A 26620-nucleotide genomic window follows, 5' to 3' on the forward strand; every position below is an offset into this window, starting at 1 on the left:
TTAGACAATTACCCCTCTGGGACAGAAGTAATAGTGGGGGTGTGTACCTACAGATCAGCCACTCCAGGTTGTACCTCATTGTGTATTTAGCTCAAGCCACCAAGAAGGGAGGGTGCTTGCTAAGGTGCTAGACTGTGCAGTGTCTGAGTTATAATGACTGAGGCTCAGACACCAGTTCCATCCTGTCGACTTTGTTGTCAGGAGATCGCAGCCCAGCAGATGGGCGGTAGCAAACAGCTGGGAGGCAATAACAACATTTACTCAATGAATGTGAATGAGAGCCCTACTTTATTTAAAGTTGCTGTCTGCTGACATCAGTACAACGCCACAACGCAGTGACTCCTGCATCAGTTTCAGATCTGATCTGGGGAAGCGAAGCTTGCACAGGTCAACCTTTCAGTCCATGCTGAGATGTCATTGGGGTTTAACATCTTGCTTGCAGGAGGCACCTTACAGGTGCAGGGCCCTGAATCTCATCAACTGTATTCTTGATTTTTTCTCATCAGTATCTTGGGACCAAGTGTTGCTCAAAATGTCAGCTGACCAAAAGGAGACCAAGATTTTGTTCATCAGTTAAAACAAATCAGTGAAGGACTTTGTGATCTACCGACATTTTTAGTGTGGTGTATAAGACCTGTTAGATCAGTACTGCTCTCTGGCCACTTGCCCTATTAATACTTTGACCTCCAAGAATGCAATAGAGCGAAGGATTTTAAGCACATGCTCTAACTTCAAGACACTAGAAGGGAACTAAGAAAATACTTAGATGTTTCCACAAATGTGTGGTTTGGCATCATCCTACAGTCTCAGTTTTATTCACGTAGTGTGATGGGAGGCAGACTGATTTTTGTCCTTATGCAGTGTTCATGACAAAAGACTTAATTTTGAAAATATGATGGTTGGCAATGTGGATGGAGTCCTGAAGTTAGTTGGAGACAGGTACGTACAAAGTGAATGCATTAAAAATAATTTCTGTGACAATCAATTGCCCTTCAGACTGGAAGATTTACTTCATTATTAAAAGACGTGGAAGCTAACAGTAACAGAAAAGAGATATACATTTATATATATATATATATATATATATATAAAACAGACAAGAGCCGCATAATTTATAGCCCTGACATTTGTGAAGGTTGGGATGTTCAGTTCAGAGATTTTGGACTGATTCCCTGGGATTTCAGTGCAACCTGTTCTTTGATACTTTTGGTAGTCCTGTTTGGCCAAATACTGAGTTTGGGCTCAGTGATTACCTAGGGATAGACCATAATCCTATAGGGATAGGATAAAGCCTTCTGCACACAGAGGAAAGGCCAAGCTATTTATATCTGCAGCCACAGCTCGCATGAAACCTTAGGTTTCCCTTTGGGATGAATGAGGGAGAAAGAAAAATTTCAGCTAGGCACTTTGGTTTTAGAGAGGCCTCCTTTCCTAAGTACACCAACCACTGCCTCCTTCGGCACCAGTGCTGTAGTATTGTAACCAGAGAAGCAGTTACTGAGTAGATTTAATGCTGTCTGCACTTTTCCAGCAAGCCAAAAGTTTTTTCTGGCTGGATCGTAAATAAAGATCAGAAGTGTACCAGGAGAAGAAAAGTGCGTGTATCTCCAGAAAGACTATTTGTAAGTCTGTAGCAGATCTTCATTTTGACCTTTCTCTAGAAATTTAAGTTCATAAGTACCGAAGTACTGAAATATTCTAGTTTCCCTAATAATAACACAAGTCAGTTAAAATGATTCAATGAGTTTTTCTTCCTTTAGCCAACTGGAAACTTCAAAAAGAAAACAATTGGAATTCCTCTGAATGCAGAACCACATTGTGTAATTTAGTAGCTAAATACTGATACATTTTTATTAGTTTAGGAATCTTATTCTTGCCTTTTTTTTTTTTTTTTACCATAAGCTCTACAGGTATCTGAAGTCTTCCTTGATGTTTCTCCATTTTGTGCAACCGCCTGAATCGGGCAGGAGTGAAGTTGCCCTGTGCACATTTCTGTCTGATTGGCAAAAGTGCCCTAAGCAAGCACACTTTTTTTCTGGCTCGTGTTTCATTACCTTCCTGAGCTGACCTTCTGGAGACATCTGTTTAAGTGAACTAGAGCCAATGAAACACCAGGCAACAGACTGAAAATCTTGGTTTAATTGAGTCATCGTGCCAAGTACACGGGAAGCCTAGTGACAATGACAGAGTGCTGTGCAGTGATTTGGAGGGTTAGTTGTTTCACCGGCTCCAGGCACGCCAGGCCCAGATGAACTCACTGAAATTGAAGTACAGAGCCACCCCGTATGTGAGCAACAGGATGCAGAAGTTTTGCTGTGCAAGAGGCATCCAACCATCTGCCACATGCCCAATAGATCTGATGCATTCCACAGCTGTGTGACTGCTCATATGCAACTCTTGTGTGCCCTGCGTAGCAGTAATTTTCCCAGAAAAAGTAGTACCTCCTGCCTGAAACCATGTGCGTGTGTGGGGCAGGGGCGGTAGATTCCCATTAAATGGGAGTGTGTATCACCCAAAGGCAGAGGATTGGCAGATCTCCAGAGGCTGAGCCTCAGAAGTTGCAAACCAAACTCTGCCAGAGCCCTGGGGGAGCTCTTTTTGAGAAAACAGTGAACAATCAATCCAAATCCCAAGAAGACTGTTATCCCCTCTGGAGGCAAACCAAAGAAAATGTTCACACCAGCTCTTCTGCATAAAACCAGGTATTTGGTGTTATTGTACTGGCAGTGTAATCAGTTACCTGACTGGAAAAGTAGATGAAGAAGGAGCTTTGCATCTTTGTTTTCTCATGCAAGCTTTGTTTCCAGAATTGTGGTGATAATAGGAACATCTTCAAAATCTCTGCTGAAACCAAGGACTAAGTATGCAGAAATTAAGCACAGCTGTGCCTAGTAAACAATATTTAATAGCAGCTCTATAAGACTGCATGAATTGGGATCTTTTCATAAGTGATGCTGCAGCCATGTATGGGACTGATTTGGAGAACCAGATGCAGGACATGTGTGGCTGCTCAGCACTCATGATAGACACCTCCTGTATGTTTCTGATACTTCTTTTTCTTTCCTGAGACTTCTTACATTTGTTCACTGCATACACACACATACCCTCCTAGACTGAAGTGCTGTCTCTGCTGGTTAGTGGTAATTTTGCCAATGACTTTTGGGACTGAGATTTAATGCCTGGTGTATGAAATACTTTCATACCTGGTGTATAAAATAATTTCATACTCTGTAGACTCTCTCACTTTGGTATATTGGAAAATGAGCAACATTTACTGTCTCTGAGAACCAAGACTACCATATTTTCTACGTATGGTCTAGAGTTAGCATGGAGGCTATAATTAAAAAAAAACCATGATGTACTGATCACCAAAGAATCATTTGTTTGTTTTGCCTACAGCGTAAGTTGGCAGTTTCAATATTGGTCTAACTATAATTACATTAATATAAGTAAAGTTAGAGTGTCTGTGCTTTACCCAACTGAGGGCTACACTTGAGTTTTAGCAGAGCCAGAGGGATGAATCTAATTTGTTTAACAGATCAGTCAGATCACAACTGGCCTTGTAACACAAAGGTGATAAGCAGAGATGCCAAAAAGAGCTAGCCACCTACAGACTCGGATCAAACGGGACCTTCTGCGTGTGGCCCTGCAGTGCACTGATGACACCCGCGCTTCAAAGGCAACCCACAGAAGAAAAATGAGCCCATGACCTTTGGTTCTTCACAATGAACAAAAAGGCCCAAGAGACGGCTGTTGGGCTTTCTTAGCTCAATTTGATATTATGCTAGGAATATGCAAGTCATTAGACGCTGAACTGTTTGGATTTGCTGTTTCTCTGTTTCGTCTGGAAGCCCTCCTGGAGAAATTCTTCTGGATTTAGAGCTTTCTCACCTTTTGTGAAGGGCCAGGAGTAGATGGGAAGGGCTGTGCTGGTAGGGCATATGCTTTCAGCAGCAGTGCGCTTCTGGACCTGTACGCAAGTGAAACAATTTGAGCCAGTAAAGTCACAGCCCAGCCAGCATCTCTGGCCCCAGTGCACCAGACATGGATGAAGGTCGGCTCTCTGGCTGGTCTCATGTCCCCGATGGACATTGCTGAGTCAACAGAGCTCTGCTGGGTGGACCTGGCCAAAGTCATTTCACTGTTCTCCTGCAAGGTATTTGAGTTACACAGGTGATGACAAAACCAAAAGAAGCAGCAAACTATAAATGCTCTGACTAAGAAATACCTGTTCCTGACTATGTTTACTTGCACTTCCCTACCTGTGTCCTTGTGACATTATGCCAGTTCCCTGGTGTCCACAGGGTATTTTGGGGAACAGAAGTTAGAAGACTCAAGCCTCTAATGCAAGTAAAAGAAAAAGGAAATCTGTAAGTAAGTCTAAAATTAAAAATTAAAAACTGTAAGTGGAAAAACAGGCAAATGTCTATTGCATCTTTTCGCCTCTGGCATCTTTAACACTACTGGGGGAGAGCAGTGTTAATGTCTGCTGGGACTGTTCACACTATGGGCACCAGTCCGGACCCCAACTGCACATTTCTTTTTTTCTGACCTAAGTAGGGTCGCAATTCTGCTTGTCTGTAGGAGAAGCTACCACCATCAGTGATGTGACTGTCTTTTGAGCGCCATCGTCCTTGCTCACCCTCTGCTCATGCTCCTGATCCTCCACCCTTCCTTCAGCTTTGCAGCTACCTCAGTGCCTGAGCAGGGGCTGGCACTGGAGAACTCGCCCCGCTAGCAGTAATGCAGTGAGGAAAAGTGAGAAGAAAAAGGATATTCGCAACTCGAGTCAGCACGTCGTTGCTTACCGTCCATCTGCACAAACCATTGCTGAAGGATGATGCAGGGGTGGGATCGAGTGCTCAGTGAGGGCAGGGGGGTAGGGCTGCTCAGGATACAGCCCAGGAAAAACATCCCGGGGAAACTGCAGCCTCAGCTGTCTCAGAAAGGAGCACGTGAGGGCATTCAGTCTCACCAACCAGGACGCTGCTCGTTTCCACATGAGCAGCCAGTTTTTGGGTCAGTTTTTGCGTAGTTTTCCCTATGGCAATAGCAGTGAAAGCACTCCGAGTGCCGAGGAGCTGCGGCATTAGTCGCTGTCTCTTCCTTGACGAAAACACTAATGTGTGATCTGCATATTACAGAGGAATTGGCAATTTTAGATCATTACCAGGGAGAAACATGGCAGAGTTTAACTTGTCTCACCGCAGTGCTAGTGTCTCCTGCAGCAGCGAAGGAAGAAAAGGCTTGACACCGCACTGAATCCACTTTTGTCTTAGCAGGGTACTGGCTGCATCAGTTTGAAAGGCTTGCATTGTATCACTGTGCTTTGTTATCAGGTTTCCCATGGTGGTCAGTGTTACATATCTTACATTGTTTGAGCTAATTAAGCCGGGGAATCAGGGAAAGCACATTTCCGGTGGGGATTTATTGCCAAAAGATATTTCAGCTGAAGGGGAAAAAAAGGAAATCTCCCTTTATGTCCAGCATTCCTGAGCTGTTTCATAATATTCAGCATTCGACTTCATGGAAATAAACTGACAATAATGTCAAGAAGTTTGAACTTGAGCCGTTTTCCTCTGTTTTGTTGAATTTAAAAGCACTGTCAAGAAAGCAAGGGATCTATGTAGCCACAAAAATAAAAATACTTCAATCGTCTTGGTTGGAAACAGAGTTAGACATGTTTGTTAATAATTTACACGCAAATGATGGCTTGCTCTCAAGGTGCTTTGTGCCGCTCTATTATTTGCAGCTGCTTTTACTTTTCTTTACAAGAGAAACACAAGTGGCAGTGTTTTATATCTTCACTGGTATCTATTTAGGATGCTAGCAGAGGCGGAGGGCATGGTTGACAGTAGTCTGCACCCAGAATGGTCGTTCACGGCGGCACGAAGGGGTGCTCAAAGCGCCCGGCAGCGGGATGGGCTGAGCTCTGCGTACGTGCCCGGCACGTCAGCGCTGGAGCGTGTTTTCCAGCACCTTCAGCTGCCTGGCAAGTGCTGCCAGCGGGGCAGAGCCTTGACTGCACCGTGGTTGTCAGCCGAGCAGAAAAGGGAAGCTCTGCCCTTACGTATGGGATGTCATACACAGGTTCATTGTTAGGAAATCCTGTGTGTGAACAAAGCCCTGCTTTTCTTCCAGATAATATTAAGAATCACAGTAGATGGGATTGGTGATGATGACAGTTTCTTCATTTTCACCAGTAGGTCTAAAAGGCTTTGCTGAAAGAAGTGAGGGTGATTATCCTCTGCCTGCCAAGGGAAACATGAGCAACTGGGGAGCATTGTCGATTATTAAAGGCATCCAGTGTTTCGGATGAGAAGGTCCTGTTTTAAGCTTTGTGTAGCTTTTGTCAAGCTTTGGCTGTCCAGCATGAAGTTGTCTTCAGATGTCTTCTGAGGCATAGTTTGTTGTTTTTTGGTTTGGGTGGGGCTTTTTTTTTTTAATAGGTAGTTTCAGCTGAAACATTTCAGCTCTCCTGAACATAATGAAAAAAAGTGGTTTCACCTGTGGAAAAAGAAACGTCGGGCAACTTCATCTTTAGAAAGCACTGGCAGTACCCCTCATCTGAAGCAGAGACTGAAAGTCTGATATCACTGTACAGTCAAAGAAAATTTTCCTAATTTCTAGGCCTCTGAAAATTTGCAGTTTGCACATGCTTATCACAGAGGAGAGCGTTTTAGCCAAACTCCCCTCATATTTGGCCTGCAGTGAGCAGACCAGAATGCAAGCTATCATTGCTATCAGTTAATCCTCTAGGTCAAGTGAGAAAATTCTCGGATAGAAGAAATTCCAGTTCTGCTGATGACACATACAGATGTCAGTGTGAAGCTGAATGATAACACTTCAGTCTTTCCTAATATTTTTTTTTAAACAGGAAATTACTTGCCAAAGCTGTTAAAAAGATTGTGTTGAGATGGAAAAATCAGGGACTCAAAGTCAAATAGGAGGAATTCTACAATTAAGGTTCTCTTTGTAGTCCCATGCCAGTCCCTTTGTGCAGATTTTATTATTATGATCCATCTTTAATTAAATGATGATGCTAATATTTTCCCTAAGTCCCCATCCTCATGTAGTGCACAGGATGATTCTGCTGTTAAAATTAATGAAGACTGTACTGTGAAGAAAGCCCTTGGCTGTAGGGTCCTCACCCCAAGTGCTCCTGTAGCGGGAAGGCATGCAGCCCATGAGGCAGCAGGTTACAAGAAGGGAGAAGATTACATGGTGCCTTAGGAATTTGACTACGGGATGGCATACCTGCTACTGCCACTGCATCTGTATATGACACTAAGTCACTTACAGCAGGTTTTTCACTGGTGGGTGCTAAATGCAAATCTGTCACTTCCAGGGCGTCCGCCTCTGCTCCTGACCCTGCTGCTGCTTTTCCTGGGTGAGACACCAGGTAAGAAGCACTGCGACAGAGGGTCTTCACCAGCAGGCCAGAGCTCCCTTCTCAGTTTCCCTGTGTATTTTCCTGAAAGTAAATGAGCTAGACTAAAGTGCAGAGTAGATCGATACCGAGCTGGCATTCAGATAAGTGTGACGTGTGTAACGAGTGTGTGTGGGTAGCAGCCTGCCTTGGTGCATGCAATAAACCTTGGGAGGGGAAGAGGTGGGGAGAAAGGTGGTGTGGAGCTCCCTGCAATACCTTCATATATGGTTTGACTGAAAAACCAATCACGTGGATAGGCCCTTCGAGTGACCTGCTGAGCTGATAGAATACAGGAGGACAAGCCATCTGAAAGTGTCCCTGGAGATTGGAAGGAAGATGAGTGGTACATAAACAACACAAAGTCTGTGAAAGCAAATAATTGAAAATACTTATCTGAGCTGGTCATCTTCTCTCACCTCCTTTCCAGTAGGAGCAAAGGCAAGGTGAGATGAAGGGGAAGGAGGAAAAGAACACTGACTATTCTCTTTTATTCCACAAAAGCTCAGGTGCTGAACTCGTTATGAATCTGATTATGTGCAAAATGGAGCTCCTAATGTTTTCGGACTGTTTCTCCCCGCGCTCTCCAGTCTCCACTCCTGTTATACTGAAGTCCATTAAGAGTGTCGTGATGAGTGCTGAACGCTTGGAGAATGAGCAGCAAAGGCAGCAACGCTGCCTTCTCTCACCAGCATGCGGACGAGCCAGAAAATAGCGTCCTTATCACCTCCCCCGGCGCAGCGATCTGAGGGCCGAGAGCAGGGCAACCCCCTCGGCTGGGAGCAAATGAGGAGCAGCAGCAGCCGAAACCATTTTCCCAAGGCCACGGTTTGAGACGGAGGCTCAAACCTCCTTAATAGAGGCTGCAACAGCCAAGGCAAACGTGACCCACTCCATTATTGAACTGTGTGGTGCTGTTTTGCTTTTGCGTTTAATATTGGTAATTATGCAATTTCTAGACAACTTCCCTGTCATAACCAGGGCAGCAAGGCTGACAAAACAGGCTTTAAATAAGCGCTTGTCAAAGTAACAGCTATTTTTGTTTGCCCTATTTAGCACTGTGTTTAAGGTCTACAGTGGAAATCTCAGACAATTTTAAATACATGGTGCAGTCATTTTATCACTGCATGACAGTATTCAAAATCCCCGAAGCCTGGAAAATAAAAGTGTTTTAACAGAGCCTTTTGGTGGTTCCTGCCTGCGTGTAAAGACCATAGCTTTTGCAAGACCTGCCTGAGAGCCAGGAAGTACAGGCAAGCTTAGAGTTCACGAGCCCTTCTTCAGGCTATAAGGACTGTTGGGCAGAGAAGATTCAATATCATGCTTTTTCCCAGTTCTGAGACCTCTGCAGGATTCTCCAGGGGAAAACAAAGAACAAAAACACCAACACAAGATTTAGCAGTCCTGCTGTTCCTCAGGTAAGAACCGAACAGAAAGCAATCTTTGTTTGTGATTAAGAAAAGACAATAAATTCCTTTTCCCTTCCTTCATGAGCCCTGTCTGAGGTGATGGTCTCCAGGCTCCTCAGGCACTGGGCTGCCTTGTTTGCCCAGTGCTGGGAGCAGGGAGCACAGGTACAGCTTCAGCACGTGATAAGAGGCTTCTTACCCAAGGTGCTGTGAAGGGGCAACTGCAAGGCCTCCCCTGTCCATGCAGCAAAGTAGGGACAAACCGATAAAGGGGGAGGCTCACTCTTCAGGTAGGGAAGAGGAGGCTAGACGGCCAGTGGCACGACAGCCATTGAGGAGTGCTTCCTTCAGGAAATAAAACCACCAGCCAAGCACAAAAGGATTGCAGAGTAACATATAGGAGCAATTGCGTACTGGTTTATTTAGGCTATTCCTTTTTTTTTTCCCCTCTCCATCTCTGGACTATGGACTTCCTAGCCTGTCTGTTGCCAGGACGTTTGTGATGTGTTTGCAGAGAGTTTCTGGAGATCTGCTAGGACAGTAGCCTCACACAGTTACCTTAAAAAAGCTCTGGGGACAAAGAAAAGGGTTCAGGAGGATCCTTGCTGCCTTTATGCAGAGTACAACAGGAGTAACAGCATTTGGGGGTCCTGTGTTTTGATCAACACCCTTGCCTTCCCCTCCTTCTCATACCTACCAGCGGATGCCAGAGAGACAGCCAAAGCAAACATAACACATGGGAAATGGTCTGTAAATCCAAAACAAAAGAGGTTTTCTTTTATCAGCTGTTTCCTGTTGTCAAAAAATAAATTATTGCTTTAACCATGTATTCTTTAATGTACTGTGCATAGAAACATGGTAAATTATTTAACCTTTTGAACAGAACTGGATTTTATTACATGTATTAAAATAATCCTGATATTAAAATAATATATTATAATATATTATAATATTAATCTATAATCTATAATATTATATTAATATATAAAATATTAGAATATTAAAATAATCCTGATATTAATATTATCTATGTCTATTTGTCCCCATTGCATACCCTCTCTTCTCTAGTGCAGGGAATAGAAAAAGACAAGTCAGTAGCTTAGCAGGTTAGGTAAAAAATGCTTTAAATTATTGTAATTTAATGGCACCTGCCTTATTCCACCGAGGCTGTTCTCCTCCTTGGCTGGCAGCGTGCAGAGAGGCTGGTGCGGATGCAGGGTGACCCCGCGTTCCCAGAAATCCCCAGCTGCTTTGCTGTGGCTCGCTATCTCCTGACTCCTCAATGAGCTCCTGCAGCACTGGTCACCCACCGCTCCAGAGGGTGAACTAAGAAGCCGAAAATATCCTCTTTTCTGATAATACAGGGCTCCGCTCATGAAGGAGGCATTCTGGCATCCCAGATAAGATGTACACAGCCTCCTCTGGTTAAGTTTTCAGCCTCCCGAGCTTTTCCGTGCTCGGCAAAGGGCTTGTACAGTGCTTTTTCTTGTATGCAGGTGCTGCTGAAGATGCCTTTCCAGGAGATGCTATCGGTGGGGTCTGATGGGTTTGACGCAATCACGGTCGGGGTCAGGGGGTTGCTTTGCCCAGCACGGCACTGACAGGTGTGACCAGGGCTGTGTTATGGAGCGCTCCAGACCTGCACGGGGTGAGCAACCCCCTGGTGAAGACAAGGGCATTTCCAAGCTGTGGCCCAGGCCCTGCTGTGGGTACAGGGCGAAGGGAAGCACCTTCCGCTGCCCCACCTGCAGGTGCAGGGTTTATAGTAGTTGGGTGAGAAAAGGGGTGAGCTGCGAGACACGGGAATAGTCCCCTAAAAGTGTGGGAACCACGGACTTGCTGGGCTGATAATCCATGGCCTAGGGAGGCAAACGTGATCTCTGAGACATGATAATCACACTACCTGGCAAACGTTAAGGTATATTCAGCTTGGCTGACTTGCTGGCTGTAGATACTTCATGAGCTTTTGTGGCACTCACAGTGGTGTATTTTTTAGGTAGAACACTGGGCTCTCCTTTGGCACCTGTATTTGTATTTATATTAAATGATGATATTTGCATGGATAGTCCATCTAACATCACCACCTGGGCAGGGGTGCTTCTCTGAGTCCCAGCTGGCTCATTGCTGAGCGAGAAGAAGTACAGAGCCTGTTTATGTGAGCTGTGATAAGTATATTCCAGAGCAGGGAAAACAGCGGGCAGCCAGGGTTAGACAATGCCTTCTCTCAGTAACCAGGTCAGTCCTGCGCCGTGGGATGATGTATTCTGCCTCCAAAAACAGTGCTAATTAGGAAACACTCGGGAAAGTGGAATTTCCTGCTGCTCTGGCAGCTTCTCCTCTTGCCACGAGAGCCTCCGTGCTTCATCTGGCATGCCAAAAGCGAACACTAACACAGCCTGTCCCCTCTGTTGTACCTTTATGGGGGGCAAAAAACCTGGAAAATGTGCTGTAGTGCTCTCTGGGGAAACCCGCTGCAGTGGTGTGAAACACGCCTCACCCATGCTGTTTCAGCACTCGTCTCTCTTGTGTCAGAAACTGCCATGGCATCATCATACAGTTAAAGTGCTGCAGAATATTCTGGACAAGATGAAGGTGTTTTAATGTATGCTGACGCCTGGCTTTCAGCCGAGGGATTTAGCATATGTTTGCATACGTGATGTTAAATTCTACTGTAAATAAGGCATAGATATGAGCTGATAACCACATTGTAGAATAAAATATGACTAGAAACACTGGTTGCTTTAAGATGTGGTAATCGTATAATCTAGCAAGCATGAATTAGGGCATAGTCAACCTGCCTAAAGTATTAGCAGCAGATATATCTTGAAAAGACCCTTACTTTTTGAGTATTTACAAGGTAGTAAGCTATTTTTGTGGTTATGAAAAGCTATTTTCTTGGTTATGAAAACTATGCACCCAAATCTGATTCTTTAGGATGTGTTATTCTCTGATTTTCATCAGAATAGCTCAAGAAAATCCAGGGTAAGCAACAAGGTTGTCTGAAATATAGCTGTCCCATTTTAACTCAGAAGTATGTTATTGGAGGTCTCACTTCTTAGAGGTGGGGAGCTTACCACACAGTTGAACAGTCTGCCAAGACTCCCATTAGTAGTGTGAGATGCTTCCCTACCTCAAGTGACAGCCCATTCAAGGGGTATTGTTTGAAATTTCAGCAGGTGTGGATTTCTCCAGCCCACTGAAAGCTGTGCTTGAGGTGAAAGGGTCTGTTCAATGCTCCTTCCTCGGTCACTGAAGCACCAATGTTCACAGTGTGATGCCACCATTTTGTGAGGGTCAGGGCAGGTTCTTAGCAGGGTGACGGCACCAATGTTGTGTTTATGTGGGTTGGAATAACAAGTTGTGTGGCTCCGGTGCCATTAAATAAGCAGACCTAGAGACATTAAGGAGATGTTTTCTTATGAGTTTGTTCCACATAGTTTTGGCTCAGAAAGGCTCCTATTGCTTTCTGCTTCTATCAACCCATGAGCACTAATAGGAGGTAAGAGTCTAAATGCTCTATTGGGTCTGGGCCTGCAATACCTGTCAGTTTTGTATCTTGGATATTTTTGGTTTTACTTTGCGTTGATTTTCATTTCTTTCCCCTAGGATTTCTTTGGAAATGAGATCTTCTCAGATCCTCTGTGTGCTGTGCTTCAGAGGGAAGGGTTTTGCAGGTGCTGCCTCTAATGGGAGCAGGTGAGGAAGGACTCAGCTGTTCCCCTCTACCTCCTTACCGTGGCATTGATCTGACCAGCAAAATGAACTGGAGTCCCCACGTCTTCAGGAAAACCACCAAGGTTCTTTTAACCAAAAGTTGAGGCTGCTGATTTCCGTGGTTCGCGTGGGCCCCACCAGCCTGCGAGCTTGTAATCCCAGAGCTTCTCGCAATAGATGCAGCCAGGTGTAAATGCAGGGAAGCTCTTCATAAGTACTGTGCATCAATGACCAATGAGAAGAAGTGTTTTTACTAGGTTAACTAAAGAAGTGAAATTTTTCTCTTCCTTCCTTAACTCAGTTATGACACTCCTTTTCTTCTCCTGCCTGTGCCTGAAATCCCCATGTCTTATCACAAGTGAAAAGGGAGCCCCTTATAAAACATTTATAAACTTTGTAAATGTTATCTTAAGCTTTTTTCTCAGGAGGCATGTCATCAGGTGCGTGGACCCGTAAAAAACCTCTGAGGGAGCAGGAGGCCGAAGGTGACACGGAGTCTTGACTTGAAATATTAGACACTTATTGATCATATTTATCACTTCGCAGCACAGAGGGGAAATGCTAAGCAAAAATTCTTATGTTTTAATAAGAGAATGTCTCGACTTCATTCTTCCTAGTCCTGAATCTAATAATATAACATCATCTGCTTGTTCTTGGCAGTTAAGTCCTCCCCTGAAACAACATATTTATAGCTCTACAACCTCTCAAAAAACAGTGGGCCAAAGGAGTTATTGAATCAGCCCGAGTGCTGTGGTTTTAACTGGGGATCCTTTCAGTTAAATGAGAATGCACCAGGATATGTGGTTCCCCTGAGGAGCAAGACACCAGGGAAATGATCTGCCCAGGACTGCACAGACTGGGAGGAAGAGCTCAGGAGACTTGTGAAAAAGAAAACAAGAGGTAGAAACCCTCTCCTTCTCTCTTGAGCCACATTTTCATTTCAAAAGGCGGTACTATCCTTTCTCAGCCGGGTATTTAGAGTCTGGTTTGAAACAATTATGATCATTGACATGAAGCACTTTATTTTGCATTTAAGACTGTGTAGCAATAGTGATTGAGAATTCATGTCTCCCAGGCATGGGGTAAATGAGTGCAAATAAAACATCTCACCACTGATGTTCAAAGATGTGGCCTTTTATTTATTTTCGCAAGGGCAGAGTATCGCGTTATTTTTTAGAGTGTCTTCCTCTTGCAAGGTTTCTGTGTGCAAAATTCAGGAAGGCTTTTGTTGCAGGGCTAGGATCAGCCCGAACACTGCGGTGAACTGGCAGATCAGCTGCCACAAAATACTTCTACTTAGCCCAAGTATATGTGCTGCTGGCAGCACGTAAAGGATCGGTCTCTAGACACCATTCTGAGCAAGGTCAGCCTGATGAATGAACAGATTCTCCTTGCAAGTTAAATACTAATCAAGAAGAAGGGAAATAAATATTTCAGCCAATCTCAGGTATAATACATAAAAATTAATATACTAACCAAAACCCTGAGATCTCAATTCCTGAGCTGTAGTGAAGAGCTAATTGAGAAGCCTTGCAAGCTTGTCAGTATTATCTTCCTGCCAGGCTGGCCCAGTGCTACACATGGTACAAGGCAGGGCAACCTGAAGGCTTGGTTCAAAGGGATGATATTACCCCGTACCCAGGTGTGCAGCCTGGTGGGTCCCATCTCTGCAGCACGGTTGTGCTGCGCACCCACTGCACTGAGCACCTGCACAGGGAAAGGGCAGGCCCGTGGCTCTGGTCCTTGCCCCCTTTCCCCATCCACACCCCAATACTCCTGGAAACATCATCCTCAGAAGTTCTCCCTCCCTCCTGGGCTGTGACTGCTGGGAGGAAGCGAGGCAGGGACTGTGGCTCTCTCCCAGGAAATGTTTTCCTTAGGTTTCCTTCTCTTCTGCAGGTGGGATCCTGTCAGCCTAATGCACCTCTGCAAAAGGTGTCTGTTGAAACCATAGAGAAAAAAAAAGATGGTGTGTTATCTCTGAGGCCAAAAATAGGTATTTGGTAACAGATCCTCAAATTCCTCCGAGGAGGAAATAAATGCTCCACTGACAATCTACCTCTTTCCCTCCACCGTATTTACTGATCAGCCAAAATTTCATGGCTGTTGAACACAGACACTTACAAAAAGGAAAGGTCAGCTCACTTAGTGCTTCCTACAAGCCATCTTGATTCTTGATGACATCAGAAGAGGATGCTGTTATGTGGAAGCTTCTTTCAGCATGGAGAAGACAGGACGGGAGGGGTGAGGCCTTTTCTTTCCAGCGATTGGTGATTTTTGCCAGAGGATGTATTGCTTGTCTCTCAGTCCCATGCTCTGGCTTTTTATTTTTAGTCTGGATGTTGGCTATTGGCAATCATGATTGCAGTCTCTCAGAGCACTGCTTCGGGTGACATTCATCTGGGGAATGTTGAAACATAGGGGAAATAATTATAAACATCAGCTGCAAGACTTTTTTTCACCCCAAAGGACACAGGAAAAAACCAGCACAACTTTGAACCGTAAGAGTTCAGCTGAGGATAGGAGCCAACCCCTTCATCAAGCTAGCACAAATCCCACAGGCAGACAGATCTGTGCAGTGTGGTGATTTCTGAGTAGAACTAGTCTTGATCTGACACCTCAACAGCAGACATGGACTGGGATCAAGTCTCTGCTCCTGACAATGGGCCAGGTGTGCCTCCCCTGCCAAACTGCCCTCTGCAGCTGGAGCAGCACTGTGGCCTTGCAAAGCCATGGTGGCTCTCCTGGTCTCATAACCTGGACCCAGCACAGATGGGAGCTGCTACATCCTCCCAAGGAACAGAAGTAGTAAAGCTGCAGTTGTGCCTAAAATTTTCACTACTCTGTTTCCATCCTTGTGGGTGCTGATGGTAAGGAAGAGAGCTGGCTTGAGCTACTCAGGAGTGTTCTCACATCAGGAGTGTTTCTTCCTCGCAGATTGGATGTTATTTCTCTGCTGCTGCAGTTATAGATAGTGCACCAGGATTCAGAATGACCAGAGGAAGCTCCATGCTGAGAGGTGCCACTCAAATGTATGCTTAAACCAAGTTTTGAACTTAGCACTGGAGAATAATTTATGTTGGAAAGGACCTTCTTGTCCAGTCCCGTGCTCAAAACAGGGCTAACTTCAAAGTGAGAGCAGGTCTGAATGGTCCATGACATTGGACACAAGGGCTGCTGCATGCCTGCCTGCTAGCCATGGGCGGCAAGGGTTGTTCGGCCCACCTCTGCCACAGTCCACTGAATGACAGAAATAGGATGTATTCAGATTCACCCTCGAAAAATAGTTGTTAATTTGGATGCCACAGAGACTAGAAGAAGACTTTGCCAGTGCCTTTCCAGGTTCTTGCATTATCATGGTCCTCTTTGCCTGGCTACCATTCAAATCTTACCTACCAAAGCTTTGCTGTCGCTACTTGGATTAAAGCCAAATAACACAGGACTAAGCTACGCAATCGACCCACCACGTTTCCCTGTTCTTCTGGGGCTGTCAAGACCTACAGAGTGGGATATGGGGCCACGCACTCAGTGAAAAGGAAACTTGATGGAACCTGAGATGGCTGCAGCCCTCTCAGCGTACTTAGGGATTTACAAGTCAAGTCAGTGTTAAAAGACGCAAGTCAAGTCAGCGTTAAAAGATGCATGTAGCTTAACAGCTTCTCCTTTCTTTTGGTTTTTTTTTTCAGTTTAAGGATGTGTATAGCTAGCTAGTTAGTCAGCTATCAGTCCAGCCATCCTAGGCTGTTATTTTTCACAAAGGCCCAGACATATGTATTTATACACATACACACATACGTGTCAGCATTTTTTGTAACCTAGCATTTGTAGGATGTAAGACACCTCCCAAAGCTAAATCTGACATAATAAACCATCTATACATTCACAAACATTCATGGCATACATTATAATATGCATAAAGGCTTTTGCTGTTTCTGCTGTTGAAAGCAAAGTTCAGTCCACATTAGTCTGATGGCACTATTTTGCACTCACCCATGGGCGTTTGTGCTACACATGCTTTGCTCTGAACCACTGTAGGATTCTTTCCCACTCGTTAGTATCAACGGCAGGAGAACTTAGAGTGCTGAGGTGAATGGGGGGAATTGCAGGCGAAGGCACTGAAACTTTACTGGCACTCAGGCAATCTTGTCTCTGTCTCCCCTAAAGCAATTGGGTCCCAGCTTGAGTTAAAGCATAGCTGTGCAAGCAAGCACAGGTTCAAAGTGCAAATAAATAGGTGCTTGAGGGCTCCCTGTGGGGATGGAAGGTGAGCAAAAACAAAGGCAGAGACAAGGTAAACATACCCAGCCTGTCTGGAAGGAAGAACAAGTTTGCATAGGATGGGGAGCTGGGAGAACATATTACCATTCTGCTTTCTGAACTCTAGCAAGTCGTCTGAGTTTCCACCCTCCTTACAGACAGAAAGCACACATTTAATTGCGATGGGAGGGAGTTTTATGTAATTAATACTTGTTAAGTATTTTGACTTAGACATAGCCTGATTCAGTCATCTCCAATGGTTTTACCGAGGTTCAGGAGAAAGATTGTGTTAGTGTCAGTGAATGAGAAACTACCACTCTCACATCAAATCTAGACTCTTTCTCTGAATCTTATGTGTTGTCTGTATGTGTTTACACACACACACACGCACACACACTCTCTCATGTGTATATATCTGGTCTCCTAACAGTGGGCACATGGCATCAAAAGGACAGTGAACAAACTGGGAAGGCGAATGCAGTTGCTGTGGGTAAATTAAGGCTTCCGCGGGGTGAAGAGGGATATTTTCAGTTTTGCTAGATGTAGGTCCATTCAAAAAAGCATAGAAGAAGAGTATTCATTTGAGATGAACAAGTTTTTCTATGGAGACAGAAGGGTCTTTTTACACAATTCCTTTTCAGAAGGAGGCTCCAGCGTGAGGACATTTTGGGATCCCAGGTCCTTTGAGGGGGAGAGAGAGTTCCTGATCAGACCAGCAAGGACTCCCTGTTGCATTCAGACGTTGACTGTGAAAAGCAAAGTGAGTGAAGTTTTGCTTTGCTTGACTAAGCTTTACCATACCTGTTATTGTTTTGAAAAGTGAAGAGATACCTACTACATCTCCTGGGAAAGTGAGAAGCAGCTTGCTTCAGAAGAGACTGCTATTATAATGAAGTTCTCAGCTTGGCTCTCTATTTTCGTCTTTATGTATTTACGTCTGCTTGAATTTCCCCTGCAATAACAGCTTTATGATTAAATGACTAGAATAAATGGTTTCAGAGTGTCTGGGGATAGGCAGAAATGTAATTATTCATTTATCAACAGATAGTGAGGTAGATATTGATTTATATAGGATATTAAATGCTCTAGAGCAGGGTAATGAAATATTACTAGTATTTTAAAAGAGGAAATATTACCACCCTGTTTTCTACTTTTAAGCAACTGTGGAGAGAATAATACTTTGCTAATGTTAGACCATTTGAATGCTTTGAATTATTTAGGGATCTTCAGTATAGGCTGATGCAAGTGTAAAAGCTTGCCTATGATAAGTCGAATTTGTTAAAAAAACCTACATGTTCTTCCTCACGGTCCTTTATTGTCAGTCACCTATGGTACTTGCCTAAAGGAAATAGAGCCAAGCAGAGAGTTCAATTAAGAAATCTATCTATCTGTCTACCTACCTATATACCTGTTTGTCTCTCTCCCTCCAACTCTGTGGATGATATTACAATTGCTAGACATTACATTTTTATAATCTTTATTTCAAGCTAGGCTCTCATAAGCATCCTATTTCAGGTGAAATATGTCATTATGCCTGTTACAGTAGAGCACTAGTTTTATAAAGGGAAGGACAAGAAAAGTCAGTTAATACATGAGTGAGTTCCTGTGGAGCAGAAGCAATGAAGCCCAGGGAGGGACTCATCTGTGTGGGTTTCTGATGCCTAATAACAGCCAAGCTCTTGTAGTCAGTCCTTCAGCAGAGAAGCGAAGAGGGTTTCTCCTCTACTTGGTCTTTTATTTTTATACAACCCGTAGGGATGAGATATTTCTGAAACTTCACCCCTCTCTCAATGTGCCTGAAAACAAAAGACTTCAAGAGTTACCAGGGGAGACTAACGGACGGGCGCTCAGGCAGGCTGCGTGAGCTTAATTTGTATAGGAAATAAAATACTTTGTATAGGAAATAAAAATGGATCAATAATCCTTGAACCATGTGTGCGAGAGCAACTGCAGCATACCCTAGAGGAGGAGGAAGACGGGGACTACCATGACATGCACTTTCCCATTCCATCCCATCCCCAAAGCACACCAGCACGCTTTCTGGTGTGTGGGAAGGTGTACATGGCCTCTGGCCTCCCCAAGGACACTTTCTGACCCACAGGAGAGGCAGGAGGCAAAGCCATGGATCTCCAGCACATCCTTCCTTCACTGCACTATCCTCACTGCTCTCTCAATGGCCTCAGTAACCCCTTCCTCATCTTCCTCCGGCTGTTCCCTTCTGGAGGGTTTGCTCCTACATTACTGGTAATTCCTTCTGGCAGGGGTTTTCCCCCTTTGCTTTCTTTTTTTAAGGTTTCTGTATCTTTTCCAGATCTTCTGCAGAGCGGCTATGGTTCACCACAGAGTTTGCTTTGTTGGCAACCTTTTGCAATGTTTTATCTTTTTTGTTTCTGCAAAACAAAATGCTTCTCATACTTGTGTCCTCTGGTGATGAGTATGTTTCAAATACATCACTGATGCATTCAGAGGTGTAAACGGGAGACATTTCTCTCCACATGGCACATTAGCGTTGACAGATAGGGGCTACAACTGCCTACCAACACAAGTGTACCAGAGCTTTCCCCCTAGACAGCATGAATGTTCAGTTACGCCTCTTTTCATCTCTTTTAGCTTTCTCTTCAGGCCTCCAATTAGGGTTCCTCAAAACTTTTTTTTGGCAGAAAGTGGGCTATATAACACATGCAGGTCTCAAAAATTAAAATGTTTGCTTTCTATAGATAATATTAACTGTTTCTCAAGGGGGAAAGAAAACATATGGGTCAGAGTTAACATGAAGTGAGTGCATCCCAGTTTGAAACAAGAGTATCTGCACAGCTTGAATAACTGTTTCAAGGCCCAGTCTGTGCTTCTGTTCCCACCAGTTTTGTCAAATCAGTGGTAACATATCCAGGGACAAACACTGCTGCTCAGGATGAAGATGGCTGTATTTTCATTTAGCGTAAGGTACTGCCCAATCCACCCAACCATCACACTCACAGCCCAAGTTAGCCTGTGCCAGCCCAGCTGTGATAACCAACTTGGACTACTGTAAATGCCAGACAAAAAACATCTGCTTAGACCTTTTCCATTAACGTGCTTTCTTTTGAGAGCAGCAGCCATGCCTCTCTGCCCTCGAGGAACAGAAGTACAAGATTCCCAACCGTAAGTCAAGTCCCAGCCATTATAAGCTAAACAGTGTAAGCTAAATAGGAAGCATACAGCCCTCTGCACTGTTTTAAATAAATCTGCTTAAAACCACACCCTTGGGGACTATCTGCATGAGAAATGTGCGTGAAATCTGTGTGAAATGATGGGGTAGTTTAGGCTGAGCTAAACAGGGTCCAGCTTCAGGGGGCAGAGAGAAGCAAAGCCCCGCAGCACTTTAGGCCATCTCCCACAGGTATGTGGCTTAGGGTGGGACCAAGTGGCTGCTGAAGGTATCCCTCCCTGTTGAGGGAGCTTACGTGATTTCTTCAAATCTCCCTTTCTTTGTCTAAAGATTGTATCACACAGCCAGGAAGCCATACCCAGTGCTGCATGGGAACACAGGCACTAAATATTGAATGATCAAATACTCAGGATAACATGACTGTGAGCAACTCATGAAGAAAACATGAAATCATGGATGTTCATGAGAACTGTGAAGCTGGTAATTGCGAACGAAGAAGTTCAAGGCAATCATGTGTTGATCATAAATCAGTTGTAACCAAATTAGAGGGCTGTAACAAGTCAGAAATTTTCTTGCTCATTCAGACTCCTAAGCACAACCTTAATGTTGGGTTTTCACCACTAATTCAGAAACAGCCATAAGCAACATCAATTTCTCTAATGTGTTAGCATACCTTAGGATGTGTTGGCCTAGATGACACCTGGAAATTTTCAGAACAAGATTTGTCTCCATTTTGTCTTAAGACCTAATGCATACACACTGAAATTTTCAGAAAAAGTGAAAAGAATTTGCAGTGAAATACTCTCTCTTGGAATGAAGAGTGAAAGAATTTTGGAATTCTGTTCAAAATGCTCTTCGTGCTGCACATCACCCTTCCAGAAGTAAGATTTCCATAAATATTTCCGTGAAAGTTCATTTATATGAAAACTCATGGTAGTATATAAGTCTTCTTCCGATTTAATGTGAGTGAATATAAAACTATTTTGAGTCACTGTGTAATGCATGATATATAAACTCTCTGTCTACCTAGTAAGCACATTCTCCAGAAACACGAATAACTTGCCAAGAAGGCCAATGGGATCCTGGGGTGCATCAAGAAGAGTGTGGCCAGCAGGTCGAGGGAGGTTCTCCTTCCCCTCTACACTGCCCTGGTGAGGCCTCATCTGGAGTACTCTGTCCAGTTCTGGGCTCCCCACTTCAAGAAGGATGAAGAGCTACTGGAGAGAGTCCAGCGGAGGGCTACAAGGATGGTGAAGGGACTGGAGCATGTCTCCTACGAGGAGAGGCTGAGGGAGTTGGGCTTGTTCAGCCTGAAGAAGAGAAGGCTGCGAGGAGACCTAATATATACTTACAAATATCTGAAGGGTGGGTGTCAGGAGGATGGGGCCAAGCTCTTTTCAGTGGTGCCCAGTGACAGGACAAGGGGCAATGGGCACAAACTGAGGCACAGGAAGTTCCGTCTGAACATGAGGAAGAATTTCTTCCCTCTGAGGGTGACACTGCACTGGAACAGGCTGCCCAGGGAGGTTGTGGATTCTCCTTCTCTGGAGATATTCAAGACCCGCCTGGACAAGGTACTGTGCAGCCTGCTGTAGGTGACCCTGCTTCGGCAGGGGGGTTGAACTAGATGACCCACAGAGGTCCCTTCCAACCCCTACCATTCTGTGATTCTGTGATTTTGTGATTCTGTATCTACACTGCACACTACGTCTATGTGTATCTTTCCATTCAAACTTTTCCTTCTTAGCCTTCCTTTTTGTTTGCAAGTCAGCGATATTGATGTTTTTCATTTTCTACATTTTCCGTTGTTTTAAAGATATGTCAACAGAAAAAAGAAACTCAGCTCCTTTAACATGTAGTGCAACTCCATCTCTGATCCAAGTTCGTCAACAAAAAATAAAGACTTGTGATTATTTCAGATGAGTGCCTAACAATACCTTGTATGTGCTACTTTTGCACACAATTAAGAATACTTTTCTCACATCTTATTTCTTAAAGATACAAATAAAGTTCACTTCCTCCCCTCCCCAAAATATTTTAGAATGTACTTTCTTTACATAGGCTTTCACATTTTTTCCAATATCTTACATTCCTGTGACCTAAATACTTTCCAGAAAGGCACTATGTCTAAGGTCAATGAAACAGGAAAATGAAACCCTGAGAGCAGCCACAGAAACTGCCTTTACACTCACCACTACTTCCAGCAGCAATGGTTAAGTTTAGCAGCAATGTATTATTAAACAGGCCAGGACACTTCAGTCTAGAGAGAGACGACTGGGGCCAAGGTGGACTACAGCAGTGTGCTATAAAACCACAAATGGCTGGAGAAGGTATAAACAGAAGGATTATTTACTGTTCTTGACAGTGAAAATGGGATAGCCAGTGAATTAATCAAGGAGTGGATTTAAAACAAATCGAAAGAAGTCACCAGCAGAGTCTTTTACTGGGAAGTCAGGATATTTAAGTGGCAAAAGTATAAACAGGTTCAAAAGTTTATTGCATAAATTCAGGAGGTAAGATTGATTAAACACCATGAACATAAACACAACCATGAATGTCAGGGAGAAGACGAACAAAGAATGGGTATTCACTATTTCTCAGCATTTTACTTGGTGCCCAGTAGCCATGGTGGTTTTTTTGTTTAACCTGGCAGTAAATTTCTAACAAACAGATGTAATTGAGCTGTGGAGCTGATTGCTAGAGGATGCCAGGAAGGCCAAAAGTGAAATGCGATCAACAAGTGATTGGACAGATTGAGATCAGAAAAGACTCTTGAGGGATGTTAAAAACAAGAATGTGAAGACATCCTTTAGCACGGCTTGTCAGAAGGTGGAAGCCTTTGGCAGAGGAGGGATGAATCTGAATTTGCCCTTTTTTCTTGTAGGTTTCCTGAAGCATCTGCTCTCACCAGCTGCCAGACACAGCATTCTAGGCCATTTGGTCTGACCCCACTGGATGTTTTGCAGGTTTGTATCCAAAGGATCAGTAGTAAAGTGGCATTTGGATCATCCTCAAAACAGAAGTGATGCTGAAAGGCAGGGAAACAACAGAGGTCAGTTTACAATCCTCCTGCAGCCATGGGTTGTTTTTCAGGCTTGGAGGGATGGCAGCACATCTCTGTGTATATTATAAGCCTAATGGATCTGGTCACTGAACTCCACAAAAATCTCAGTTGCCCTGTTTTGGGTTTTTTTTTAACTGAAGATTTTAGTTGCAAGAATTACACAAAGGTGGCAAGTGTTGTTACAGCTAGGTTAAACTTTTGTGAAAGAGATAGTTTAGAGGCATGTTTCATTTAAAAGGGCTGTAAGAGGCATTAAGCATGTGTCATTGTCCCCCTCTTCCAGCTCCCTGCAAAAGGCAAACTGGGTATTTTTTAGGGATTCAGCTGCTCTGCAAAGCAGTGTCTGGGCTGAATGTTGTTTCAGGGGTGTGGTGAGCATGTTTGTTGCTGTAGGAGAAATAAAAAAGCAAAGATGTACAGGGAATAACAAAGCTTGCAGAAGCAGAAGAAAGTTTGAAGGGTCTGATGATGATGTGGTTTTGGCAGAATACTACAGTCAGGTTTGGATCGGGGTGTTGACCAAAGGAGATTTGGAGTGAATGGTAGGGAAACGACCTCTTCTTTTTCTTGGTTCCTCCTGTGCTTAAAGAAGCAGGGTTTTGTACAGCTTTCCAAACAAACAGAATTTCAGCAGAGACACCTGACTGCATCACCCATTTCTCCTCCTAACTGGAATAAGCTAGAAGGGTTTGAATTTTCATTAACCACTAAGCCTAGAGGAATAATAAGCATTTTACAGAAACCAGAGAGACAGGCAGGACGGCCTAATTCTGTTTGCAGTGTGATGCACAGTGTTTCCACTGATTGGAAGGAGACTTGACTTCTTTTTTTTTGGTGCCTGGGTTTCCAGCAGTGACAGGGAGATGTTTGGGATGGCAGCAAGCTGCACTGAGAAATACACCCCAGCTTGCAAGTGAGCTCTGTGAAACAGCGTCCCTGCATTTTTCAAGAGGACCATCACAACCGCAAAGCATCCTCGAGTCGATATTGAAGTGTGGCAGTCAAATTCTTAATTTATGTTATTTTAGGTACCGCTCCGTCCCCAGATCATCCAAATTCTGTGCTCCTGAGTCTGTTTGCAGAACAGCCGTGCAGGCTCTGGCTGGGGACAGGGGAAAGAGAGGGGTGATGGGGCTGGTTACCCAGCACAGTGAAGCAAATCTCCAAACATCCAAGAGCATCTCACAGAGGTTAGAGCAGGGATGCTTCAAAAAGCTAACCCCTGAAAAGCAGCAGTTCAGGAGCTCTGCCATGTGAGTCATTTTATTTCTGCAAAGAGAAAGCGGAAAAAAGCCCTACCTTGCTTTGTAGCTGAGATGGAGTCATTGTCGCTCCCTACTTCTTGGCTTTTCTTTTTTTTCCTTCTCGTGTATAATGGGAAAGCATGTTAGGCCCAGAGCTCAGATGTGGGAGTCTGCAAGAGAATGGCAGCTCCAAGATGGTAAGCGGAGGTGACAGGTTGCTGGCAATATTAAACATTAACACTGAATATTTTGTTGGTATTTAACTCCAGGACGTTTCATGTTACTGAGCAGAAACAGAACATTCCTCCTCACCCCCACTATTTTGTTCTTTACTCCTCTGCTCTGTACATTCAGAAGGCAGGGATGCGAGATGCCAGCTCCTTCAGGGTTGAAGTGGCTTTATATAAACTAACAGAGAGGGCAGGCTTATGAAGTGGAGACAGGATCTAATTCTGTACTCTGCTAAGGCTGTGACTTGAAGATGGGGAGTACTTTGTGTACGAGGTGGGTGTGCTTATCCGTGTATATATATGTATGAAGCTGAACACAGGAGATATCCTGCTCGTTTAGAAATCGGACAGTGGCAAGCAGCTGAGGGGGAGAGGTGGAATTTTAAAGCGATCTTTTAAAACGTTTGTGTATATTTTGTTGCCACTGAAAATGCCCATTTGCACTTCAGGGAGGTTCCTAAACTTCCCATGTTGGGGAGCAACTGGCCCAGAGGGGCAAATTCACTTCTGCTGCAAGACAGGAGGGGTTTTATCAGGGAAGCAGCCGCCCCAAAGCACCCACTGGTCTGCATCTCTGCAATGGGAGTGAAGGAAAGGTCAGGATCCACTCCCCATGGCTGCTTGGGTGCTCCTTGCGTTTACCAGCCTGCAGCTGCGGTGCTGGCGCAGAGCAATCATCAAAACGTGCTGTGGCTTGCAGCTCCCGCTTAACATGCAATTCCGATCGACCGATACATTTCGGGAGTACCCATTACCGCGGCATATTTGCTGGCCTGACTGGGAGTCAGGTTAGTCCACAGCGAAAAGGGGTTTCCACCAGTGGCCCCGGCGCGGGGTGAGGGTGCGGTGGGAGCTCCGGGAGCGTGGTATGGGAGCACGTCCTGCTTCCTCTCCCACGTGCCTTCTCCCGCTGCGAGCATCCCTTGCTGCGTGGGCTGGTGAGGGGCTGGGAGGGCAAACACTCCCGCTCTGTAAAAGGAAATGTAAACAAGGGTATATTTACCAGCAGCACTGTCTCCAGACACGCAGGCTGTGCTGTTCTTCTGAGAGAGGCGTCCTGGAGGACCAGCTCTGCTGCTGGTGGGGGCTGCCGCACTTCTGCTGAGCTCAGTCACTGTTGCCTGATAGCATCTGAGGAGCTGATTCTCACATGTCGAAAGACACAGACAGATGCAAATGCACATGTCCCTGCAGATCTCCACCGACAGGCCCCCAAACAGCAAGTGGGAAATGAGGATGGCCTGGGCAGAATGGCATTGCTTACTCACCCAAATGCCACTGAGTATCCCTCCCTCATCCACTCCCTGATCCTGCAAGAAGCCACTCTCTCTTATGTCCACTAAGATTTTTCCGCCAGCACCTGCCATCCACTGGCCCCAAGCCCTTTGTATGAGATGTACTTCTGCCTGATGAGAGACATTTGCAAGGTGCCCATGATGGTGGCCTGTGCTCATTTTTTGGGGGAAGGAACATGAGAATCATGAAGCACAGCAATATCCAGTTTGATGGACGAGGCTGATTTCTGTTTGACTTTGTACCACATATAAAAATGGATGCAAGTGAGTGTGCACCAACCTTCAAGTCGACTCAAAAAGTCAGCTCATTTCCATCTCACAGGCTTCTATGCATGCAAGACATGCCCTAGGACTTTGTGTGCATTGCCTTTAGGCAAACAGCAGAACAAGGTATCTCCAGGGTGCACATCATGATGACCCCCATGGGTTCAGACTATGCAAGAGAAGTACTTCTTATGCCTCTGAGACACATGGAGAGAGGGTGGGGTAAGGGAGGGTGGGGTAAGGGAAAGGGAAGGGAACCTGCTGGCATGTCGTGCTGTACAAGATGAGCACATTTGCTGGAAGCAAAGGACAGCAGGCCATGAATTTCCATTGCCTCTGCCCTGGCAACTGTGCAGCTCTTTAGGCTGGTGGAGCTATTCCCTGTCTAGAGGTATGTTACTGCAATGAGGATCCAGCCCACTTCGAATCACGTCCTCTCCAACTTGCCTGCTGTGGTCTTTAATTCTCCTTTCCATTTACACTGTTGTAAATCAAGATTAACCCCATTAAGTCGATGTGCACGCACTAGCATAAAAGCAGTGTAAGTGGGAGGCGAATCAGATCCA

Source organism: Opisthocomus hoazin, chromosome 4, assembly GCF_030867145.1.
Source record: "Opisthocomus hoazin isolate bOpiHoa1 chromosome 4, bOpiHoa1.hap1, whole genome shotgun sequence".
In the NCBI taxonomy this organism is placed as follows: domain Eukaryota; kingdom Metazoa; phylum Chordata; class Aves; order Opisthocomiformes; family Opisthocomidae; genus Opisthocomus; species Opisthocomus hoazin.